At 43.4% G+C, this 25893-nt stretch overlaps 1 protein-coding gene across 1 annotated transcript in view; it reads left to right on the top strand.

Moving 5' to 3' along the window:
• ARMC2 (armadillo repeat containing 2) overlaps positions 1–25893 on the top strand; it is a 224699-nt gene that overhangs the window by 52923 nt on the left and 145883 nt on the right. The window contains exon 3 of the mRNA XM_069598145.1: positions 15535–15670. The gene's annotated coding sequence lies outside the window, so the exon portion shown is untranslated. The remainder of the gene's footprint in view (positions 1–15534; positions 15671–25893) is intronic.

Raw genomic sequence — 25893 nt, 5'->3', positions numbered from 1 at the left:
GTGGCTATAATGTTTTGAATGTAAATATTTTATTAACTTTTTGGATTTATGCCAAGGGAATATCTCTGAAAATGTTGCAGGGAAAGATCACATATTTCATGTTCTTACCTGTTGAACTTGATGGATCAGTAGGATGCCAAAGAGCATATGCTTGGGGTCAACCAGACTTGAGTTCCAATGCCAGCTCTGTCATTAACTAGATGTGGGACTTGGACAACTAATTTTAACCTTGCTCAGTCTCTCTGAATCTTAATTTCATCATCTATAAAATAAACCCTTCAGCACTGACTTGAGGAACAAATGATCAGGTGCATGTGAAGTACCTTATGCATAGTCTGCCAATGGCAGGTGCTTCATAAAGGATTATCATTATTGCTTGCATAGAAATCTTAATTAGAGCTGGCGCCGTCATGTGAGTTATCCCCATTCAGTATTTGAGATCTTCTCATTATGCATGTCTCATCATAACCCCTTTGCTATAACTTTGATCTCCTAAAATACACAGATTAATAATTAACCCAGGTAAATGATAGAATAATTGCTTGTGGAAATGTCTGATAAGTGGTATTTCATGCACTTCTCTCCTGCAACAGTCCCCTTGGGCAGCTACTGAAGGCCCCAAATAAAACATTCTGGGGTTCTTTCTTGTAGCAGATGGGAACGCAATGTCTGTCTTGGAGGCACACCCTTTAAGCAAGATTTCTAGGACTCTTAAAAGATAAACACTTAGAAAATTGATTCAATCAAATGGAACAGCTATAAACACACTTCCTCTGTGATTTTTCAAACTAATATATTTAATTCTGTCTGGCAGCATCCTCTAAATTGAATTCACATTAGATAGATGAGTTGAGGGGATGAATATAATATATTGATGCAGGAATTATGCTGCCTTTGGTGGGGGCATTCAGTGTCTCCAAAACTTGAGGCTGCCTTGCACTCATGGTGTGATGGCAAATACTGCCTTCACAAGGCTGTTCTTATGAATTCTTTTTCTAGCAATAATTATGGCAGGAAATAGGATTTTTCCTGTAAGCGCATTTTAGTGACTAGCACCCCTATATGTGTAGTATATTCAGATCTTTCATGGACCTTGATTGTACAGCCACCAGAATGTAGAATAAATCTCATCTTCATTAAACAACATCAATTACTCTATTATCTGTAGCCCCCTGCTATACATGTCATTATTACTCAGGGCCCAGAGAATGCTTGAACCATTGGCAAAATAGTAATCCTACAGTTAATATCTATGAAAGGTGGGGAAACCTTAAATAATTTAGTGATGTTAATAATTATAATAGTTAATATGTATCATATGGTCTTGTGTGCCTGATGGGGCTTCCCAGGTAGCACAGTGGTAAAGAATCCACCTGCCAAGCAGGAGATGCAAGGTATGCAGTTTCGATCCCTGGGTCCGGGAGATCCCTTCCAGAGGGAAATGGCAACCTACTCCAGTATTCCTGCTGGAAACATTCATGGACAGAGGAGCCTGGCAGGCTGCAGTCCATGGGGTCACAAAAAGTCAGATATGACTGAGCGCATGCACACACACTTATGTGTCCAATCATATGCTGAGCTCACACATATATTAATATATATATATTTGTGTGTATACATTAAAAACAAGACTGGGAGGTGACTGTGGCTCAGTTCATGAACTCCTTATTGCAAAATTCAGACTGAAATTGAAGAAAATAGGGAAAACCACTAGACCAGGTAAGATCTAAATCAAATCCCTTATGATTATACAGTAGAAGTGGCAAATAGATTTAAGGGATTCGATCTGATAGACAGAGTGCCTGAAGAACTTTGGACAGAGGTTTGTGACATTGTACAGGAGGCAGTGATCAAGACCATCTCCAAGAAATGCAAAAAGGCAAAATGGTTGTCTGAGGAAGCCTTAAAAATAGCTGAGAAAAGAGAAGTGAAAGGCAGAGGAGAAAAGAAAAGATGTACCCATCTGAATGCAGAGTTCCAAAGAATAGCAAGGAGAGATAAGAAAGCCTTCCTCAGTGATCAATGCAAGGAAATAGAGGAAAACAATAGGATGGGAAAGACTAGAGATCTCTTCAAGAAAATTAGAGATACCAAGGGAATATTTCATGCAAAGATGGGCACAATAAAGGACAGAAACAGTATGGACCTAACAGAAGCAGAATATTAAGAAGAGGTGGCAACGATACACAGAACTGTGCAAAAAAGATCTTCATGACTCAGATAACCATGATGGTGTGATCATTCACCTAGACCCAGACATCCCAGAATGCAAAGTCAAGTGGGCCTTACGAAGCATCACTGTGAACAAAGCTAGTGGAGGTTATGGAATTCCAGTGGAGCTATTTCAGATCCTAAAAGATGATGCTGCGAAAGTGCTGCAACTCAATATGCCAGCAAATTTGGAAAACTCAGCAGTGGCCACAGGACTAGAAAAGGTCAGTTTTCATTCCAATCCCTAAGAAACGCAATGCCAAAAAATGTTCAAACTACTGAACAGTCACACTTATCTCACATGCTAGCAAAGTAATGCTTAAAATTTTCCAAGCCAGGCTTCAATAGTACATGAACGGTGAACTTCCAGATGTTCAAGCTGGATTTAGAAAAGGCAGAGGAATCAGAGATCAAATTACCAACATCTGCTGGATCATTGAGAAAGCAAGAGAGTGCCCAGAAAAACATCTACTTCTGCTTTATTGACTATGCAAAGCCTTTGACTGTGTGGATCACAATAAACTGTGGAAAATTCTGAAAGAGATGGGAGTATTAGACTGCCTTACCTGCCTCCTGAGAAATCTGTATGCAGGTCAGGAAGCAACAGTTAGAACTGGACATGGAGCAAAGGACTGGTTCCAAATCGGAAAAGGAGTACATCGAGGCTGTATATTGTCACCCTGCTTATTTAACTTATATACAGAGTATATCATGTGAAATGCCAGGCTGGATGAAGCACAAGCTTGAATCAAGATTGCCAGGAGAAATATCAGTAACTTCAGGTACACAGATGACACCACACTTATGGCAGAAAGTGAAGAACTAAAGAGCCTCTTGATGAAAGTGAAAGAGGAGAGTGAAAAAGTTGGCTTAAAGCTCAACATTCAGAAAATGAAGATCATGGCATCCGGTCCCAGCACTTCATGGGAAATAGAAGGGGAAACAGTGCAAACCATGTCACACTTTATTTTTGGGGGGCTCCAAAATCACTGCAGATGGTGACTGCAGCCATGAAATTAAAAGATGCTTGCTCATTGGAAGAAAAGCTATGACAAACCTAGACAGCATATTAAAAGCAGAGACATTACTTTGCCAAGCAAGGTCCAACTAGTCAAAGCTATGGTTTTTTCAATAGTCATGTATGGATGTGAGAGTTGGACTATAAAGAAAGCTGAGCACCGAAGAATTGACGCTTTTGAATTGTGGTGTTGGAGAAGACTCTTAAGAGTCCCTTGGACTGCAAGGACATCCAACCAGTCCATCCTAAAGGAAATCAGTCCTGAATATTCATTGGAAGGACTGATGTTGAAGCTGAAACTCTAATGTTTTGGCCACCTGATGCAAAGATCTGACTCATCGGAAAAGACCCTGATGCTGGGAAAGATTGAAGTGAGGAAGAGAAGGGGACAACAGAGGATGAGATGGTTGGATGACATTTCCAACTTGATGGACATGAGTTTGAGCAAGCTCTGTGATTTGGTGATGGACAGGGGGAAGCCTGGCATGCTGCAGTCCATGGGGTCGCAAAGAGTCAGACACAACTGAGCGACTGAACTGAACTAAATATATGTTATATTTGGTCTTCAGCATAATTCTGTGAGGAAGGTACTTTTAGCCCCATTTTACAATTGAGGAAAATGAAGCCCAAGGAGTTAGGTGCTCAAGCTTGCACAGCTAGGGCAGTGGTAGAGCTGCAGCCACCAGGAAGTCATCTTAGCTTCACAATGTGAACGTGGTGAAACGTGAAGGTGCAGGGCTGCCCTCTCTTTGCTCAGTGATTCCTAGAGTCATGCTTCTACCCACCAGTCTACTGTAGGAAACACCTCTAGACATACTGTCAAACGACTGAAATTCAGAACTTTTAGCTCTTGCTTAATTTCAATTGCATACTTACCTTATAGTTTACTTACCTGAATAGCATTGACACTTAGGCAATAGTTCTGCTTCCTCTGCCCTTCCTTCCCTTCCTATTTCTTCATGTTTGCTGAGGGCTTGGGCATAAAAAGAGAAGGAAGAAGTGGAAGAGAAGAGATTCTTAGGGAAGCTTGTGTTCTAAGTCAGGAAACAGGCTGCATAAACGTGAAACAACTAGAGACGGACCCAATAGTGTTCGGGAACAAGCTGGTGAGGTGCAAGCAGGACGTCTCCAACTTCTTCCTCACACCTAGCTGGTCTCTAGCCCACCTCTCTCTGGTGGAGTTAATACACCATGTTCCCATGCCATGGCCCTCCCATCCCCTTGCCTGACTGCCTGTCCCCCAGCTTTGTTGCCCATATATCATAGGGCCTTTCTGACACAGCAGAAGCCAAAGGACCCCGACCAAGTTGACATCATAAATTTCAAATCGCTTGAGGTAAAATTCCACCTCCCAAGCTGATGGAAGTTACAGTTAGAATGGTAAACTTGCATTGACACACGAACTAATTATTATATTTCTTTAGAGGGGTCTGGAAACATTGGGCCATAAGTGAGCATTCCAGAAGGACCTTCTTAAATTTTATTTAAACTTTCTTAAATTTTGATATCATGATTATAAAATAGATTTCTAGTCTCATCCTCTGTACCAGGTGGCATTAGTCAGTTTGTGCTGCCACAATCGAATGCCTTAGACTGGTGTCTTAAACAACAGGAATGTATTTCTCATGGATCTGGAGGCTGGAAGGTCTGAGATCTGGGTGCCAGCATATTTGGGTTCTGGTGAAAGTCCTCTTCTTGGCTTGGAGGTGGCCATCTTTTCACTGTACCCTTGCATAGTGGAAGGAGGAATCTCTGTTATCTCTTCTTCTTCCTCTAAGGCCACTAATTCCATCATGAGGGCTCCACCCTCATAACCTTATCTAAACCTAATCACCCTGCAAAGGCCCCCACCTCCTAATACCATCTCATTGGGGTGATTGGGGCTTCACCAACTGAATCATGGGGGACTCTGTCATTCAGATTATAACATAGGGGAGGACCTCTTAGCTCTTCAGAATGAGAACAATCCCCAGGCTCTCTTTTCTCTGGGTCACCTTCCTTCTTCTCTCCCTGCTTACCCCTCCTCCATGGGCGGGGCCTTCATACTTCTCCCAGGTGATTCACTACCATGTGGGGCATTCATCTTTAAGATCAGAATAACTGATCCTCCAAAAGTGGCTGCCTTCTACCACTAGTTCATAGACCAAAGAAAGTATCTTGTGTAAATACTTTATTCTATAGAACTTTTGAAGAATCTAGCTCAAACAGATATTTTTCCTTAAAATTAATTCTTACAATACATGCTCAAAACCAAAGAATACAAGGAGCATAACATTCATTCTTTAAAACTCATCAAATGTTATATCCCAAAACCGCTGATATAAACTAGAAAAAAAAAAACTGGTTATGATATTAAAGGCAAATTCCTCTCATTCTTGTCCCCACCCTCCCTATTCCTCCCTGGAGGCCACTGCTGTTAGAGTGGGGTGTAGCCTTCCAGAGATATTCCCTACATGCCCTTATGATCTTTAAAAAAAATCCAATGACAGTATTTTGTCCAGTCTGTTCTCCTTGCTTTCTTCTCTTAATAACATATTGCGGAGATGATTCCATGTCACTACAGTCAGTACTATCCCATTCTTTCGATGGGCAGCTTAGTTTCCCCCATGTGTGGGTATAGCATAGTATCTATACCAGTTCTGCTTAAAGAACTTTTAGGTTGTTTGCAGTCTTCCGTTACTTTAAATAATGGTTCTATATAAGTATGTCTGTAGAATAAATCCTTGTTAGTAGACTTATTGGATCAAATAGTATATACAGTTTAAAATCTGTGAGATAATCTAAATCTACAAAAAAAAAATGTAAAGAATAATGTAACTTTTCAGCCAATCTGAACACATGGACCACAGCCTTGTCCAACTCAATGAAACTAAGCCATGCCGTGTAGGGCCACCCAAGATGGAAGGGTCATGGTGGAGAGTTCTAACAAAATGTGGTCCACTGGAGAAGGGAATGGCAAACCACTTCAGTATTCTTGCCTTGGGAACTCCATGAACAGTATGAAAAGGCAAAATGATAGGACACTGAAAGATGAATGCAGAGTTCCAAAGAATAGCAAGGAGAGATCAGAGCCTTCCTCAGTGATCAGTGCAAAGAAATAGAGGAACATAATAAAATGGGAAAGATGAAAAATCTCTTCAAGAAAATTAGAGATACCAAGGGAACATTTCATGCAAAGATGGGCTCAATAAAAGACAGAAATGGTATGGACCTAAGAGAAGCAGAAGATATTAAGAAGAGGTGGCAAGAATACACAGAAGAACTGTACAAAATAGATCTTCACGACCAAGATATTCACAATGGTGTGATCACTCACCTAGAGCCAGACATCCTGGAATGTGAAGTCAAGTGGGCCTTAGGAAGCATCACTACAAACAAAGCTAGTGGAGGTGATGGAATTCCAGTGGAGCTATTTCAAATCCTAAAAAATGATGCTGTGAAAGTGCTGCACTCAATATGCCAGCAAATTTGGAAAACTCAGCGGTGGCCACAGGACTGGAAAAGGTCAGTTTTCATTTCAATCCCAAAGAAAGGCAATGCCAAAGAATGTTCAAACTACCGCACAATTGCACTCATCTCACATGCTAGTAAAGTGATGTTTAAAATTCACCAAGCCAGGCTTCAGCAATACGTGAACTGTGAACTTCCAGATGTTCAAGCTGGATTTAGAAAAGGCAGAGGAACCAGAGGTCAAATTGACAATATCCGCTGGATCATTGAAAAAGCAAGAGAGTTCCAGAAAAACATCTACTTCTGTTTTATTGACTATGCCAAAGCCTTTGACTGTATGGATCACAATAAACTGTGGAAAATTCTTCAAGAGATGGGAATACCAGACCACCTAACCTGCCTCTTGAGAAACCTATATGCAGGTCAGGAAGCAACAGTTAGAACTGGACATGGAACAAGAGACTGGTTCCAAATAGGGAAAGGAGTACATCAAGGGTATATATTGTCACCCTGCTTATTTGACTTATATGCAGAGTACATCATGAGAAACGCTGGGCTGGATGAAGCACAAGCTGGAATCAAGATTGCTGGGAGAAATATCAATAACCTCAGATATGCAGATGACATCACCCTTATGGCAGACAGTGAAGAAGAACTAAAGAGTCTCTTGATGAAAGTGAAAGAGGAGAGTGAAAAAGTTGGCTTAAAGCTCAACATTCAGGAAACTAAGATCATGGCTACTGGCCCCATCAATTCATGGCAAATAGATGAGGAAACAGTGGAAACAGTGACTGACTTTATTTGCGGGGGGCCCCAAAATCACTGCAGATGGTGATTGCAGCCATGATATTAAAAGACACTTACTCCTTGGAAGGAAAGTTAGGACCAACCTAGACAGCATATTAAAAAGCAGAGACATTACTTTGCCAACAAAGGTCTGTCTAGTCAAGGCTATGGTTTTTCCAGTAATCATGTATGGATGTGAGAGTTGGACTGTAAAGAAAGCTGAGCACCGAAGAATTGATGGTTTTGAACTGTGGTGTTGGAGAAGACTCTTGAGAGTCCCTTGGACTGCAAGGAGATCCAACCAGTTTATCCTAAAGGAGATCAATCTTGGGTGTTCATTGGGAGGACTGATGTTGAAGCTGAAACTTTAATGTTTTAGCCACCTGATGAGAAGAGCTGACCATTGGAAAAGACTCTGATTCTGGGAAAGATTGAGGGCAGGAGAAGGGGATGACACAGGATGAGATGGTTGGATGGCATCACTGACTACAAGGACATGAGTTTGGGTAAACTCCAGGAGTTGGATAGGGAGGCCTGGCATGCTCAGGGTTGCAAAGAGTCAGACATGACTGAGCAACAGAACTGAACTGAACTGAACTGAACGTAACTTACTCTGCCCAGCATTATTACATCTCAGCCAGGAAAATCACCTTCCATTTAGGAAGCGCTGAAGTGTATGGTCACTATCATAGGTTATGTACTAATGCGTTGGAATGAGGAGATTATCTCTTTTTGTTTTATGATCTGGAAGCCTGTATCAAGTGTAATTAGGATTGTACATGTGTTGCATCTAGTGGCCTCACCAATGTCCAAAGTGGATTGTGTTTCTAACCCATCACCAGTGTGTTGCTTAATATGATTCTTTGGTATTCAGTTCAGTTCAGTTCAGTTGCTCAGTCATGTCTGACTCTTTGCTACCCCATGAATGGTAGGATGCCAGGCTTCCCTGTTCATCACCAACTCCCGGAGTCCACCCAAACCCATGTCCGTTGAGTCGGTGATGCCATCCAACCATCTCATCCTCTGTCATCCCCTTCTCCTCCTGCTCTCAATCTTTCCCAGAATCAGGGTCTTTTCCAATGGTCAGCTCTTCACATCAGGGCGCCAAAGTATTGGAGTTTCAGCTTCAACATCAGTCCTCCCAATGAACACCCAGGACTGATCTCCTTTAGGATGGACTGGTTGGATCCCCTTGCAGTCCAAGGGACTCTCAAGAGTCTTCTCCAACACCACAGTTCAAAAGCATCAATTCTTTGGTGCTCAGCTTTCTTCACAGTCCAACTCTCACATCCATACATGACTACTGGAAAAACCATAGCCTTGACTAGACGGACCTTTGTTGGCAAAGTAATGTCTCTGCTTTTTAATATGCTGTCTAGGTTGGTCATAACTTTCCTTCCAAGGAGTAAGTCTTTTAATTTCATGGCTGCAATCACCAGTGATTTTGGAGCCCAGAAAAATAAAGTCTTGTTTGCCCCTAAACAGTGGGAAGACTGAGGCCTAGTCTGACAAAGTGTGGGGGCCGGTGAGAGACCTGAATTAGCTAAGAAGTGATTGTTTCTCCCCCACAGAGTCCACCCCAAGTATCTAGCTATATGAGTAAATGACTTTATAGGGATTAATTTTATTCTGTATACAATGGAATGAGCTTTCAATTTTATTTTGATTTTGGTTTAATTTCTGTGTAAAAGCATATGTGTAGGAATAATTTCCATTATAGTATATCATAGACCTCATACCTTCTTCAGGGATTTTAATAATGCTTTTCCAAATAGGAAGTCAGGGTTCTCTCTGTGCCCCATCCTCTGCTCCCACTGTGTTCACTTTCTTGCATGTTGCACACTTAAGATTAAGGTATTTTAGTTTTCCTTCAAACAATGATTTTGCAGTATTAAACACAGCCTCATAACTTTCGGCCTAGTATTTGTGTAGATGGCTCTGCAGTGCTTTTAAAATTACTTAATTAAAATTCTAGAATGATACAATTCCAGTGGGTTACATTAGTCTTACTTTTACCTTCCTCAATCAGTGTTCTCTTATAGCATATTTCTTTGCTAGAATTATTGGGGATGACTGCAGCCCAGCAGACTGCTTAACTATTCTCATTATTTAAGAAAACACTAAATTAATTTAAAGTGTTCGTTGTTAAGCACAAAGATGTTAAACTCAGCTTGATATTGATGCAATGTCTCTCTGCTCCAAGGATGTAGCTAACTTATACTCAAAAAGCCTTTTGGGAAAGACTTCAGTTTCCTGAGATTTTCTATCCATCTTTTCTTTCTTTCTGTTTTCTTTGAACTGAAATTATTCCATCAGTTAGCCACCGAGTCTGATTTTATAATCTGCTTTCAGTTCAACAGGAGGGAACCAAAGATGTACACACTCTTTTCCCTTTATGCCCAGGATGCAGTAAGATTAGCAGAACACAGTTCATTGCCTGGGCATGCAAGTGTTGCCGTGCACAGGACAGACCTCTGGTGCTTCCACTTTCCTCCCCCTCTTAGTGACAGAAAACCCATTGGACTCCAGCAGCAGTTAAGCTCCGGCAGCCATTGGCCCCAGAACTCTACCTTCTGTGTTTCAGTAGGTAGAGGCCAGCTGAGGAGGTGGCCAATCGGGCGGTCTGTATCCAGGAGAATGTGGCACAGTTAGCTATTTAAATCCATCCAGGATGATGTCAGCAAGCAGAACTGAAAGGGTTAGGAGCAAGGCTAAAGGAGAGGAGGAATCTTGTCAGGCTGCATTATTTACAGAAAGCCAGCAGAGAGGAACACACCCACTACCTGTGCCCTGAGCCAAACTCCTCGCCTCCAAGCTGCTTCCTCAGCCTCGAGAAAGGAGGAACGGCTAAGAAAATAAGTTGACACTAAGTGAGATGGGGAGAGCTTAATTCTTACATGATTTTTTTTCAACTGGAAGAGCAGCTTTCTACTTAGATAAAAATGCACGAACTGGCTCTGGTTTGCACATTGCAGGGGTTTTACCGGAAAGCTGGTCCGACTCACACCCGCTGATAAGAGAAAAGCGTTTGTTCTTGCCTCTGGAAGTCTGTGGTCCCAATAACCCCGCGTGAAACTTGCAAAAATGGTTCTCAGCTTAGACGCCGTTTTGCAGCACGAGCAAAGTGTTCAGGCTCAGGAAATGATGCTAAAGGCATTTTGAAAAATGTAAGATGGGCCTGACACAGCGCTGGCACAGGATACATGACGGAAGCGGCATGGTGAATGGTGATAACGGCCCCTGGGGCCTGGCAGGGAGCTGGTTTCACACTCCAGTTGCAACCCCCCGCAACCCCCCCTGCAGCAGGAGCCTCCTCAGACTTCAGGGTGAGAGCGGAAATCTGGCCAAGCCCCTGGGGGACTCGGGCAGAGGGATAGGCCATAAGGAAGGAGGGTGAGGCTCATGAGAGCACCTCTCGTCAGCCAGGACTTGACAATCTACCTGTGCACACATCACGCAGCTAAAAAATTTTTTTCACTTTTGGTTGTTCTAAGCCCTGCTCACTCCTGCTTTTCCAAAGCACCTCCGGTAGACAAGAGGCTTGCAGCATTTTCCCTTAGGGTCTCTCAGGGAGAGGCCATGCCATGCCACTTACACAGGTGCTCAGTAAGAATTAGATGGCGAGGACACACTGATTACTGCTAATAAGGGGGTAAGTTAATAATGGCGAGATGCCTGTTTCCGGGCAAATCCACCCAGTGCTATGGGACCTGCAGCTGATCTGCTTAAGAGGGTGGCCTTTCTTCCAGATGGCCGTGCCCTTTGTGTCAGGGAAGGGCTTTCCTTCCAAGTCTGGTGCTCCAGAGTTGCAATGCAGATTAGGGATCCGTTTTAACTTGCCACTCTTGAAAAATAAACATTCTGGGCACAAGAAAGGGAGCTTTTCAACCCCAACAGTATTCTGCATGTTTGAGTACTTGTGGCAAGGCCCTCTCTAAGATAATGAGCAAGTGCTCCCAGCACTTGAATGTTATTCCAGGCTTCCACCCCAGCATTGTTCCAGTGGCTCTCTTCTTCAGGATGAACTGTCCTTCATTAGTAACTGTAGAGCGAGGAGGGGAGACCTTGATGATGATATGAATTTTGAGCAATTATATTTGGTTTGTGTTTCTCTTGCAAAACTCTTCCTTTAAGGCGTAAGCAAGGATGTATTAATATCTCTTTGCCATTTTGTTTCCCTAATGTTGTTACTGCTGCTATAATTTTAACAAGTACGAGAAGGCAAACTGTATGAAGACCTCTTTAGCCAACAAATTCTGCATGAATTCTGAAGAGATCAGTAAATTTAAATGATAGAGGAGAATCAGTATAGGTAACGAAATGATGGAGATGAAAGAGAGTATAATTCTATGATATTGCAAAATCCACAGACATTATCTCATCTCCTCCAAGCACGCCCAGGCACAGAGAGATAAAAATCTTCATCTCTAGATAGACACAATTCCTGCTTCGAGGTACTCAAAATCTAGTGAAGGAAGCAGATGTGTATACAAGTAACTGTAAGACAAGGCACATATGTGGCAAAAGTGTAAATAAAATGCAACAAGAAAGGTGAAGAAACAATGATTCATTCCAGGGGTGAGGCCTCTGAGTGGACCTGAGGAATGAGGAGGATTTCAGCATGCAGAATGGGGGATACTGCATGTGAAACTCTGCAGCCTTCAAAAAAGAAAACTGAGTCTATATGAAGAAATAGCACAAACTGTCCAATATATACTACATAAAAAGAGGTCACTCAGCAATGTACTTAGAATTAGGGTTTAAAAAATATATATATACATAATATATATATATATATGTATATGTGCATAGTAGTTGAACATTTAAGCTCTAAGAGCAGACTAGATTAAAATCTAAGCTTAGTACTTTCAGTGGATTGTGTTATTGTTAAAAATATTTTCTGAGCCTTCCTGGGGGAAGGTTATTCTCTTCTGTTCATTGATACCAGGCTGGTCCTGTGACCTGCTTTGGCCAATGAAATGAGAGCAAAATCAAGATGTGTGTCTTCTGAGTAGATGCTTTAAGAGCCGTCATTGGCTTCATCTGTGTTCTCTTTTCTCTGTATTCCAGTGATCAGCTAAGCACCACATAGAGGTGCTCCTTTGGCTTTAGCCTGGGTCCTGGGATGAAGACAGCAGGGAGCCAAGCCAACTGTGGTTGACAGGGCTCATTAGCATAAGCAAGAAACAAACCTTTGTTAGTGTCAGACACTGAGCTATCAAAGATGCTGTTACTATAGCCATCACTCAGTCTGGGTTGACTATAGACATCTGACAACCAATGGGATCTTATTTAACTTCTTTAAATCTCAGTTTCCTTATCTATGAAATGGGAATAATAATAGTACCTACCTCAGAGGGATAATTCGGAGAAGGCAATGGCACCCCACTCCAGTACTCTTGCCTGGAAAATCCCATGGACGGGGGAGCCTGGTAGGCTGCAGTCCATGGGTTCATGAAGAGTCAGACAGGACTGAGCGACTTCACTTTTGCTTTTTACTTTCATGCATTGGAGAAGGAAATGGCAACCCACTCCAGTGTTCTTGCCTGGAGAATCCCAGGGACGGGGGAGCCTGGTGGGCTGCCGTCTATGGGGTTGCACAGAGTCAGACGTGACTGAAGTGACTTAGCATGCAAGCAAGCAGGGGGATGATTATGAGTTTAAAAAGAGTTAACTTTAAATCACATTGCATGATGTTCAGTTTATGATATGAAGTTACTGTTAGTTATCTTTAAATACATACAGAAAAATGTCTGGAGGAATCTACACCAAACTGTTAAACAACAGTTCTCTCTCAAGTGTGAGATTCAAGATGACTTTTATTTTTTATTTCACTTATTTATTTAATCAAGTTGTTTATAATGAGCATACATTATTTTAGTAATCATAAAAACTAGATATTTCTACTTTGGAAAAATGAACCATAGCACCCTGTACATTTTTTCATCACAGTGATAACTACACCACAGTTGGCTCCTTGAAGGAAAGGGCTAGGTGCACTGCCCTTGTGTGACTAGGGCGTGGCCTACTAAATGCTGCCCCAAGATAAGTGCTCAACACACATTTACACAAGTGTAGTTTATCACTGTTCCTTATCTGAATAGCTGGACAGGTGGTAGCTAATGACCTATTATTTCTGAGATGAGAAACACAAAAGAAGTATAAGCTCAGAATATGTGCATTCTGAATTTCTCATAGATGTATTAATTGGACACTGGGAATATGTATTTGAAGATCAGAGATGGGGATAAAAAAAACTCCTCTAAATAGAGGTGATTAGTTGAATATGTAGATGTAGAATGGGAACATGGGCTTTTGGGTTCATCCTGATGCCCACTTGTCCCTGCAAGACCAAGTCCAAATATTTTTGCCAACAGCACTCATTCCACAGTTATTTACTGAACACCTACCACATCCAGGCACTACCGGATGGTACAGAGTGAGTAACAAATGTTCAAATGTCTCTGCCCTCGAGTAGTCTATGTTTTATGGTGAGAGGTAGACAGTACTAACAGTGAAAAACATATGTGAAATAGAGAGTATCCTATTGTATTAAAGAGGAAAAACATGGAAGGGGAAAGGGAACACTGGGCGTTGCCATTTTCGACAGGGTACGTCAAGCTAAGCCTTGTTAAAGACATTATATTTGGGCATAAGACCTTAAGGAGGTACCTGGGAACTCAGACTCCTGGAAGCGTGCTGCAGGTAGAGGGGACAGTGAGGGCAGAGGCCTCGAGGTGGGAACACGCTTGTGTGTGGAGGAATAGCATGCGGCAGGATGAGTAAGGGGGCCAGGGGCGGAGGAGTTCAGGGAGATGACGAGAGGTAGGCAGGGGGTGGTCGCAGGCCACGTGAGGCCTCATCAGCAGACTGTTGGAGGAACTCTGACCTTTATTCTAAGTGACATGGGAAGCTCCTGAAGTTTGATTAGAGGAGTAAGGAACATAATCTGACTTGTGTTTTAAACTAACCGGTCTTGTTCTTGTATTCATAATGGACAGATAAAGGAGAACGGAGAAGCTGGAAGAACGTTAAGGATGTTATAGCAGTAATAGGTGTTGGGCTTTTGGGCTAGAGTGGTGGCAGTGGAGGAGATGAGAAGAGGTTGGATCCTGGACGTATTTTGCAAGTGCAGTCAACATAATATACTCATGGATTTGATGTGGCTTGTGAGAGAACACGACAGAGGATGAGACGGTTGGATGGCATCACTGACTCGATGCACATGAGTTTGAGTAAGCTCTGGGAGATAGTGAAGGACAGGGAAGCCTCGCATGCTGCAGTCCATGGGGTCACAAAGAGTCCGACACGACTGAGTGACTTAAATAACTAACTAACTATGAGAGAAAGAGAAACAAGGATAGCACCATGGTTTGGGGCATAAGCAACAGGATGGAGCTGCTGAGAGGGGCAGACTTCAGGAGAGTGGTTTTGGGTAGGAATTTAGGAGCTCAGTTTTAGACATGCTAATCTTGAGATGCCTTTAGATACCCAAGTGCTTAGACCTCCAGTAGGTGGTTGGCTGTGAGATACTGGAGTTCAGGGAAGTGACCCAGGATGAATACATACACGGGTGAGTTCTCAGCAGATCAATTGCACTTTGATTGTGAGAATGGATGAGATCACATAGGAGAAAGTGCAGGGAGAAAAGGGGGCTGGAGCCTGAGCCCCAGAGCCCCTCACACTCTACAGCAGGGGAGAAAAAGACTGGCCAGCAAAGGAGCATGAATGAGTGGTTGGCAAGGGAGGAGGCGAAGCAGGAGTGAGCTGTGTCCCAGAGTGTTTCCAGGGAGAGGAGCTGCTACAACAGGGCTAAGGGCATTGAGGACTAAGACGCATCCATTGGATTTCGCCGGGTCAAGTCACAGGTGACCAGACAAGAGTGTGGTGGTGGGAGGGGGGTGGGGCGGGGGGGTTGACTGAAGGAGGTTCAAAAGAGAGTTCGAAGAGAGGAATCAGAGTGTAAACCACTGATGGAGAGAATTTTGCTGCAAAGGAGAGTAGGAGACACGGAGCTGGAGAGAAAGATGAGTCCAGAAAGGTGTTTTCTTTCTTTTCTCTTTTTAAAGGTGGGAGAAATGGCAGTGGTTCATATCCCGCAGCACCCAGCCCATCACACTCATTTGATAAGCATTTGTTGAACAGAAACGAACAGATCTAAGGATAAGACATGGACAAGTATGAGTCATCCGTGAATGATGTCAAGTAAGTGAAATTCCAATGCTTCTTATAAGAGATTGAACGTTAGCACTTGGAGACTGTGGTCATGGGAGTTCCTTTATCATCTTCCTGTACTTAAGACACTGCTTTTTAACACAGGGTCAAAATTTACGTTTAAGTAGAAACTTTGGGTTGATATTTTTTAGGTGCCCACACATATAGAGAAGAAAATAGCTGTGATCTGTATTTCCATTATGCATAATTAATTACTATTAACAATGTGGGCATATTTGTTTCCAGCCTTTTCATTCAATACTCAGTTTTTAAAACCTACACTGTGGAATTATGTGAAAAAAAATATGATGTATGTCACTGTGTGTGTGCACCATATGAACTCACACATACATACTTGCTCAAACAGTTGTGGCTTTTTGCTTGCTCTTTCCCGGAGTTTCCAAATTGGGAGGTGCTATGTTACAAACTGCTCTGGCAATAATGGAATCACGAAGCAGTGATGTCACATGTATGTATACAGAATGCACTGGCCAAATAATACATTTTTAAGCATAAAAACTGTAAGTAACCTGTGCACACAGGAAAAAACTCTAATGTGACCCTTCTGGTCTATAGTCCTCCAGCTTTTCTCTCCAGACACAACTAGCATTGCCAGTTCCTTGTGACTGCTTCCAGAAATCGTATTTGCATATGCAAATGTATATTTTCGATTTTCTTACACAGATGGTAGCATATTGTGTATATGGTTTAGTACTTAAGCACAGGGTTTTGAAAATTTTGGAAGAGCTTCTTGATAATAAGTTTTCTTTCTTTTTTTAATTTCAGTTTTGTTGAGGTATAGTTGACATACAAAAATAGTAAGCTTTCTGCATGTGCAAATAAGCAACCACGATCTTCCCTCTTGCCTAGTCTCAGACAATTAACTTGGGAGGGGGGTCAAAAAATGTTTTATACTAGCGAGACAAGTCCCTTCAGATCACACTACCCCACGTCAGTACCAAACGGTTTGTTCTCACTCTCTCTGGTTGAACTTACTTCAAAGCCCACAAGAAAACCCTTTATATTTTTGGTAACCAAACCAAAGTCCTATAGAATACAACAAAACCAAACAGAGGGAAATTGGGTCTCAGCTTAGAATACAGCTGGGCAAGCCCACATTTAGTTGCTGGAATACCAACCAACCCGGAGGGTCCAACTAAATTTAGCTTGGACCCTCAAACACTGTTCAGCTCCAAAGTCAACATCCCCATTCCCCACATGGAGAATTCTACCCATCTCTGAAACTGGTAGAGGAGAAGAAACAACCCTGCTCGTCCAAAATGCTGACTTTGCAAAGATCATACCAGTCGTGCTGGTATGATTTAATTGGCTGTAAAAGGTTTGATTTATAGCCAATCAATAGGCAAACAGTGTGATTTGTTGCTGGGGGAATACAGAGCACAGGGACCAGGGTGACGCCAAACAGTGGGAAAGGTTAATTAACACTGTGGAGTTCATTTAAAATTTTCTTTAGGAAGGCGAGGAGAATAAACTAGAACTATAAGTGCATCTCATGCTCCAGGCTAGCCTGAAGGAAAACAGAAGGTGAGCAGCTCAGCTCCACTAGTCCTTCCTCTGCGGCCTCCTCACATGCCCTCTCTGGACCCCACGGGAGGACTGCCAAGGACAGAGAGCCCCATGCTGGGGCTCAGTCTGGGCCTTACGATGAGGTCAGCCTCAGTTTCCTGGTTTGTTCAAGTGGCAAGGTTGGCATAGATGAACCACCCCAGGCCTGGAATTCTTGGTGATTTGGGCCTCCTACAACTGCCTGCCTAGCAGCCCAGAGCTCTCTACACCCTCTACCCTCATGCTCTGGAAGCCCAAGTAGAGAGGGACACACTGGGCCCTAGTGGCTCAAGATGTGTTAAAAATATAACTTGATAAGAGGGGAGCATTAGGACCCTGAGAGAGCCCTGCATCCACCCTGATCCTGAAGACGGCAGGGCCCTGGTGCCAGGGAAGGCCTGACAGCCCACACACAGAATCCCAGGTGGGCACCAGGTCTCCCCTAGGAGAGGCACATGACGTACTTTGTGGAGAATAAATGAGACGAGGTTGCCAAGTGTAGCCTAGGCAGTGCCAGGGCATGACTGCAGTGAGCAGCAGGACTTCTGATAGGCTCACGGAGCTCACGAGTGCAACTTGATATCTGTCGTGGTCCTGGTGAGGCCCCTACCCACTGGATGGTGGTGAAGAGAAGCCAGATTGAATCTAATCAGTTTAGACTTTGATGCAATGATTACTACACTCTCTTTAGGGCGATGTCTGTCTCCATTTTGCTCAATCTTTCAAGCTTCCATCCCATCCCCGTTCTCTGCTCCTCTCTTAGAAGAATGGGTGGCAGCAGAGTCCTTTTAAGATCTCATGACAGTTGGGAGTGAGATGGGCCCCTGGCCTTGTGCTGGTCCATATGTGTGTATACTCTCTGTGACCCCTAAACTGTGGTCAGGCTGGTTTGGTGTTTTACTGGTCTCAGTTGCCTATGAATTCATGGTGTGTTCTTTCTCAGCCTATTTGTAGACCTGTGGCCCCTTCCTGTGGATCTGGGCTCCCCTTGCCACTCTCTGTCATCACAGACCCCCCTGGATCCCTGCCACCCTCTCCTCAGGGCCCTGGCCAAGTTGCCTCCCACAGCAGCAAATTGGGGGCCACACTGGGGCCCTGGCAGCTCTCCTGGCTTGGAATGGGGGGCAAAAAGGTGTTCCAGAAGCAAGCTTGACCCTTTCTCTGCATGTACCTTTAGCATCCTGGAGGTCGGGTACAGGGGTAGACATCCCCCCCCACCCCAAGACAGCATGCTGCTTCTTCAGCCCCTGGCACAAACGGGGGCAGTCCCCATGGTGTGCACCGTGATTCCATAGTCTCACAGGCCCGCCTCAGCCTCAGCTTTGTTCTTAGTGGTGGTGTGGCTTGGGGCAGGGCCCTGACCGCTGCCTAACCAGGAGGAGAATACCCGCCTCAGAGGATGTGCTGACAGTCGATGAGATTTTCTGTAAAGCAAACAGCTCTTTTCTGAGGGAGGATCCTAGTGTGTAGAGGACAGAAGTGTCCTTCGCTACTGAAGCAGGAGTGGTAGGATTCCTCCCTGAGAATTCTCACCCAGACCCTGCCCCTTCCCCATGCTGTGCTGGATCCCGGCCTGTGCCCAGTTTCTGCTTTTTCTGAGTCTGTTTATGAATGTTTCAGTGACTGAAATACCACTCTGGGATTTGACCAACAAGTCATTTTTAAAAATAGCAATTTGGAGAACTTCCCTGGTGGTCTAATTGTTAGGACTCGGTGCTTTTACTGTTGTGGCCTGGGTTCAGTTCCTGGTCAGGAGGCACAGTGGGGCCAGGAGAAAAAGGGGAATATCTAAAAAAGCGGAATTCCTAGGAACAGAGAGTTTATGTTTGTTGCTCAGCCATGTCTGACTCTTTGTGGCTGCATGGACTGCCAGGGTCTTCTGTCCATGGGATTCTTCTTCTCCAGGGGATTTTCCCAACCCAGGGATTGAACTTGGGTCTCCTGTATTGCAGGCAGATTCTTTACTGGCTGAGCCACCAGGGAAACCCAGAGATTATGTCACCTCAGTTAACAAACCTCCTGGAGATGAAGTCAATCTATACATTTATCGGCTGACATTACAATAAAGGGGGTTGTTTCCTCTCTGGGCTAGGGGGCAGCTTGTGGAGGCAGGGCTAAATGCACCCAGAAATTTCATGTCATCTGCAAACAGGGAACTGGTTATGGGGCCTCTGTCAGGAAAATGATGAAGAAATTTGAAACCAACCTGCAGGCCAAGCGCACTTGCTTCTTCTATAGCAAAACCAAAGTGAAGAGATGAGCTGGTGGGGTCACTGTGCAGTCAGCCATCAGATGACTGAAGAGGATGAAGGACCTACTGGAAACATTGATACCTGCAACAAGTGGGTGAATTTATATATTCAAGAAGAGAAAGTTTGTGTGACCCTGCACTTCTCCCCTAGGCCAACCCCGGGCACAGCATATGTTGTCTTGGGCCCACTGAGGGTAACAGGATGACTCCCCAAAGTCAAGATGCCTTCCAGGTCCATCTTCCATCACAGAGTCTCCACTTAACAAGCTTTTCTCTCTCTCTCTTTCTCTCTCCTTCTCCATAGCTCACCTCTGATCAATGTCCAGTTCCCTGTAACTGCTTTTGGCTATAGTGAAGGTTAAGGTAATCAGTCTTTTCATAGAAAGTGTTACCCTGCCAATCTTTCATTTCAAGACTTCTGTCATTAACTGGAATGAAAGGCTGTCTCTCTCTTTAACAGGATTTCAGGTCTCTGTAGATAGGGGAGGAGATGTCCATTCATTCTCAGGGCAATGGTCCTGGGTCAGTAGGTGCTCCTGGAATTGTCCCAGACCTGGTGGTGATAGGTTGGCCTTTAGGGAACCCTGGATAGTGAGCCAGAGCCTGAGAGTCTTCTGCTTCCTCCAGCCTGGGAGGTCCAGCAGGATGGGGCCTGGGCCCAAGAGAGTCAATGAGACGGGGAACCTGGGCCTCTTTGCCAGCCTCTCATGTTCACTCCCTCCCTAAAGACAGCCCCACCTCCTTCCCATCTTCTCCATCTGTCCATGTCTTGCCTGCTTTAACCTGCTTGCCTGTCTTGCCTGCTGCTGCTGCTAAGTCGCTTCAGTTGTGTCCGACTCTGTGTGACCCCATAGACGGCAGCCCACCAGGCTTCTCTGTCCCTGGGATTCTCCAGGCAAGAACGCTGGAGTGGGTTGCCATGTCCTTCTCCGACCCGAGACTCCTAGACACATACATTCTCATATAAGTGACAGCATTTTCGGTCATATTTAATGATTTCTTGCTACTAACCTTCCTGGCCTTATTTCGTATACCTTACCTCCCCTTCTCCCCCAGTTTCATTTTTCCCTTTACTAATAAAATGTCTGCCAAGGAAATGCCATTGGAACCATCCTTTTTGTTAATAGAGGTATTATTTTCTAGAAAGGCCACGAGGTATTTTGGGGACATAAAATGCCACATCAATAATATGACTAGAGCAGAAGGGTTGACTTGAGAATAAGAACCCCAAAGAGAAATTAGAAATTTATTGTTTCCCTAGCTTTGGGGGCTGGAGCAGTGAAGGAAGCAATTTAATTAGAGGGCCATTCCTGATGGGGAATTCAGTTGTGTCAGGAAAGTTGCAGGTTAGGGGGAAAATTTGGTAAAGTCAAAGGAAGCTTGCTGTGTAACAATACTATTACAGTGTCTGCACTCTTCCTGGAGGTGAACCCAGGCAGCTGAAATGAGAGCAGACAAGTTAAAATGTCAGGACGTTGAGCTACGGGGAACTGCCCTCCCATATGTGTTGTCTGACTTCTGGTTACTTCTCTCCATGATTCAAGTTACGAAGGTAATTTGTTGAATCCAAACAAGGCCATGGTAGGTCAAGAGCAGGCTGGCTTGTTACCAGTTTGCTGGAGTGTGAGTTGGGACTTGTGCTTTTCATTCCACTTCTTTTTTAAAACAGGTTTTATGTTTTTGTCCTAAGCCACCACAGAATCTAATCTGGAGGTATGTGGTGTCTAAATAAAATGAGATTAAAATGTCCTTGCTCTCATATTCTCCAGTTTTAAATTCTTTAGTACCCACATCCCATCCCCCTTACTGCAAAATTGAGGACAAAAGCCTTGAGCCTGAGTTCCAGGATCCATATGGTGGGCCTCAGTGGGCCTCACTGTTTCTTGCTCACTGTTCCACACAACCCTCTTCCATCTTCCATGAAGTCAGCGCCCATCTTGCTTGCCAAACCAGACCCTCTCCTGCATTCACAATGCATGTTCTTCATCATGGCACTGCTCTCATTTTGTCTAGCAATATATGAATTTATTTATCTTTCTATTTCCCCACACATACTATCTCCAAGCCCCCATGTCATAGGGTCTCAGAGGGCAAGAACTGGGGTTATTTATCTCTGCAATCCCTTGGTTCATCACCAAGTCATGTTGGACCCTTTGTGACCCCATGAACTGTCCCACTTGGCTCCTCTGTGCATGGGATTTCCTAGGCAAGAACACTGGAGTGGGTTGCTATTTCCTTCACCAGAGGCAATCCCCTGGGTGCTGCGAATAGTATCTTGAACATAGTTAAGATGATAGATATGTGTTTGTTAGTGGTGGGCCAGAAATATTTTATTAAGGACATTATGAAGATAGTTGTACCTAAAAACCAATCATGGGAGTTATCTGTGCTAATTGTTTGAGCCAGAGACAGTGGGAATTCCACAGCCTACCAGATAAGCCCACTTTTAAACTGAATCACTTTTAGAACAAAGCTTTCATTGTTTTTAAACTGAAGGACAATGCTTCTGCAAATTTTAAAATTTTTCTCCAATTTCAACTTCCGTTAAGTTAAAGAAAACCTAGTTGACCCTTTATAAGCTTGGAGAGAGATATTAAGTAAGTTTTTTTTTTTTTTTTTTAAGAAAGGCTAGTAAGCAATTGGGTCTCAATAGGAAGGAATCAAAAAGAAGAAAAAGACTTGGCTTTGAGATGGGCACAGGAAAAACTGTTTTCCTACGTAAAAGCAAGACTCATGCCTTGCTCAATAACTCATTTGACAAAGGACACCAAACAGCTCTAACTCTTCTTGCCAAGTAATGTTGTGCACTCTTGCTATTAAAAGACAATCTAAAGAGGCCTTATTTATTTCCCCCACCTTACTCCCCAAAGGAATTGAGTCAACTTTATACAAATGCACAATATATCAAACTAAGAACAAACAGAGAGGGCAAAAGGAAAATAAAAGTGGAATAATAAGATAGATAAGGATAAAGTTAGTATGCAGAAATACATGTCAGGAATTCTTGAACTTTTGTGTTTGGACTGAGTTTCCTGGGGATGCAGGCAAAGAAGAGAACACAATTGACAGGTTTCAGAGTGTGTTTAAAATCAAGGCCTGCTTCCTTAGTGTCTGCATACCAGATACCGCACCCCACCTCTCTATGGCTTTCTTCACTGGGGTTAGTCCTTCTGGTGTCCACCATGGAGTGCCACATGGGTCTGAAACCATAGGATAGGGAGGAGCCCTCAGTTTAGCCTGTGGATCAACTGTCTGTAAGCACAATGCCCATTTGTTTCAAGAGTCCACCCAGTGAGGATGAGAAAGATAAATCAGAAGGAGACGAACTCATTCTCTGCACTGGCATCGCATGCAGGGTTTTCAGTGGTGATCAGACTTATGAGGGTTGTCTCCAAAAAGACCCTAGAAAAGTTCAAAGAGGCAAAAGAGTCTTTAACATCTTCTTGACAATTAACATCTTTCCTCTTTCTGCCCTCCAGAAGCCATGATATTCTCTGCTGCCTGCTTTCCCCAGAGTTCCCTGCCAAGTGCCCTGGCTTCACAACTGCCTCTCTTTCTTTTCCAAAGGGAAAAAAGAAAGATGACACACTTCTCGCTCAGATAGCCATTAGGAGGAAAGTCACACAAGTAAAATAATTAATACATTGATGTGCATGACGGGTATATACACCACCCAGGAATAGGTTGTATTTTTTTAAGAATGACTTTTTAACCCACTTAAAACTCTAATTAACTGACAAGAAGGTTGATTGATTAACAGATTGTGCATGCAAAGCAGAGCTAGAGCTTTTGAAACAATGACACTTTCTTTATATGTCTTGCATGAGTTTAGTGACCATTTCATCATCCATCAAAAGCAAAAGATTTAGCAACTTGAGCTCCAACTTCTAAAAACTGACTACTGTTGCCCTAATGATACGTGAAACATGTTGGAGTCACTAAAGCAGTTACCTCACTGCTGCTGCTGCTGCTAAGTCGCTTCAGTCGTGTCCGACTCTGTGCAACCCCATAGATGGCAGCCCACCAGGCTGCCCCGTCCTTGGGATTCTCCAGGCAAGAACACTGGAGTGGGTTGCCGTTTCCTTCTCCAATGCATGAAAGTGAAAAGTGAAAGAGAAGTCGCTCAGTCGTGTTTGACTCTTAGCGACCCCATGGACTGCAGCCCACCAGGCTCCTCCATCCATGGGATTTTCCAGGCAAGAGTACTGCGCTTGTCTTAATTGATAAAGGGGAATAACAACAGAAGTTACTTCAGGGAATTTGGACATGAACGTAATAGGAGCACTTTTTCTTCCCTCTTTTCCTATTAGTCACCCTCCCTCCCTCATCCCTTCTTCAAATGTAAACCTGAAAAGTAACTGGTTTCATGCTTGAAACTGTATGTCCTCAAAAGCAATCTTCTTCCCACCCTGCCTGAAGTTGCTTTGTTTCTGGACAGTATACAGTGTCTGCTCATTATCACTCTACTGTCCCACTTCCATGCACATCTCTCTGATTGTTACTGTCCCATAACTAAGGCTATAAGCCTGGTGGTTGGCTAACTGTGCCAAGGGCCTACCTGTGGAGGACTCACTGCTAACACTCGAGAGGTAGATGGGCATGGCCCACCTGCCCTGGACTGCTTTGTCCTACATCAGTCGTCAGTGAGGGCAGGATTGTCAACAGCAATCGTCAAGGGACAACACCTTGTGGATGAAGATACCTGTGCGTGGGGGGGTAGGGGTGTATGTGTATGTGTGTGTGCTAAGTCACTTCAGTCATGTTCCACTCTTTGCAACCCTATAGACTGAGCCTGCCAGGCTCCTCTGTCTATGGGATTTTTCAGGCAAGAATACTGGAGTGGGTTGCTACACCCTCCTCTAGGGGATCTTCCCAACCCAGGGATGGAATCTGTATCTCTTACATCTCCTGCAATGGCAGGTGGGTTTTTTACAACTAGCACCACCTGGGAAGCCCATGTATATGTATACGTGTGTGTGCGTGTGTGTGTGTGTGTGCGTGTGTGTGCGTGTGTGTGTGTGTATTCATTCTGTGCAATTTTTGGTATTGAGGTCCACATCATGCTTTACTTTTCACTATGTATAGCTAGGTTCGTTATGAGCATTTGGGTGAATTTTTAGTTTCTCAAGAAATAATTTCCAATATTTTTAATATATTTTAAAATAATAGCTAATAGTAACAGTATTTTGGTTGGGCAAACCTTTCCAAATTTGGGGAAATTTTTAATAAAAATGACTATTAGAAAACACCAAAGAATAACCAAAAACTGAGAGAAACCAGACAAGAATCTACCTGAGTGAGATTTGCTATTTGCAGCAGCTTTTTGCTTTTGATAACTTCCCAACCTCTGGACAGCTTAGAGGCAGCAAAAATTCACAGTCTTGCTGGATTAAAGAGTCAGATGCAGAGTTTGGTATAGGATGCCATCATATATCCATCAGAATGGCTAAAATTTAAAAGATTTATAAAGCTAAATGTTAATGAGAATATAGAGTAACTGGAATTCTCATATGTTGTTGTATGTAGCTGGATATATGTGGGACTTTAAAATGGTACAACCATTTTGGAAAATGGCTTGACAGTATCATACTATTAATATCAAGCTATACTTGGACTTAGCAATTTATCTAAAAGAAATGAAAACACACACACACACACACACACACACACACACACAAAACGGTTGTTTGAGACTGTTCATAGCAGCTTTTTTTTTTCAATAGCCAAAAGCTGGCTTCCCAGGTTGTGCTAGTGGTAAAGAACCCACTTGCCAGTGTAGAAGGTGCAAAAGATTTGGGTTTGATCCCTGGGTTGGGAAGATCCCCTGGAGGAGGAAATGACAACCCACTCCAGTATTCTTGCCTGGAGAATCCCACGGCCAGAGGAGCCTGGGGGCTACTGTCTACAGGGGCAAAGGATGGGCCACAACTGAAGTGAAGCAAGCAAGCAGAAGATGGAGGCAACTCACTGTCCACCACCCAGATAGTAAGATACCATCTAACAATGGTTCTTCCACCGTAAGAGCCAGTGTTCTCACAATGGGATACTACACAACAATAAACATGAAGGAATTACTCAGCAAAATGGATGAGTCTCACAAATAGTATGCTGAATAACAGAAGGCAGATCCAAAGGAGTATCGTTTTATATGTGAAGTTCTAGAGCAGGCAAAAATAATCACAAGTTAAAAAATAAAAACAGCGGCTTGTCTCTGAATGGGAGTAAGAGGAGACACAGGGGAAATTTCTGGGGAGATGAAAATGTTCTATATTGTGATAGGGACATTGATTATGTGTGAGCATTCATTTGCCACAATTGCACAATGAAAAATTGTATATTTTAGTGTGTAGAAATTACCTAAAAGAATGAATGAAAATAATTGTAATGAAGTATGTAT

This window comes from Ovis canadensis, chromosome 8 (assembly GCF_042477335.2).
Source record: "Ovis canadensis isolate MfBH-ARS-UI-01 breed Bighorn chromosome 8, ARS-UI_OviCan_v2, whole genome shotgun sequence".
NCBI classification, from domain to species: domain Eukaryota; kingdom Metazoa; phylum Chordata; class Mammalia; order Artiodactyla; family Bovidae; genus Ovis; species Ovis canadensis.
This window is presented reverse-complemented; position numbering and strand designations above follow the sequence as displayed.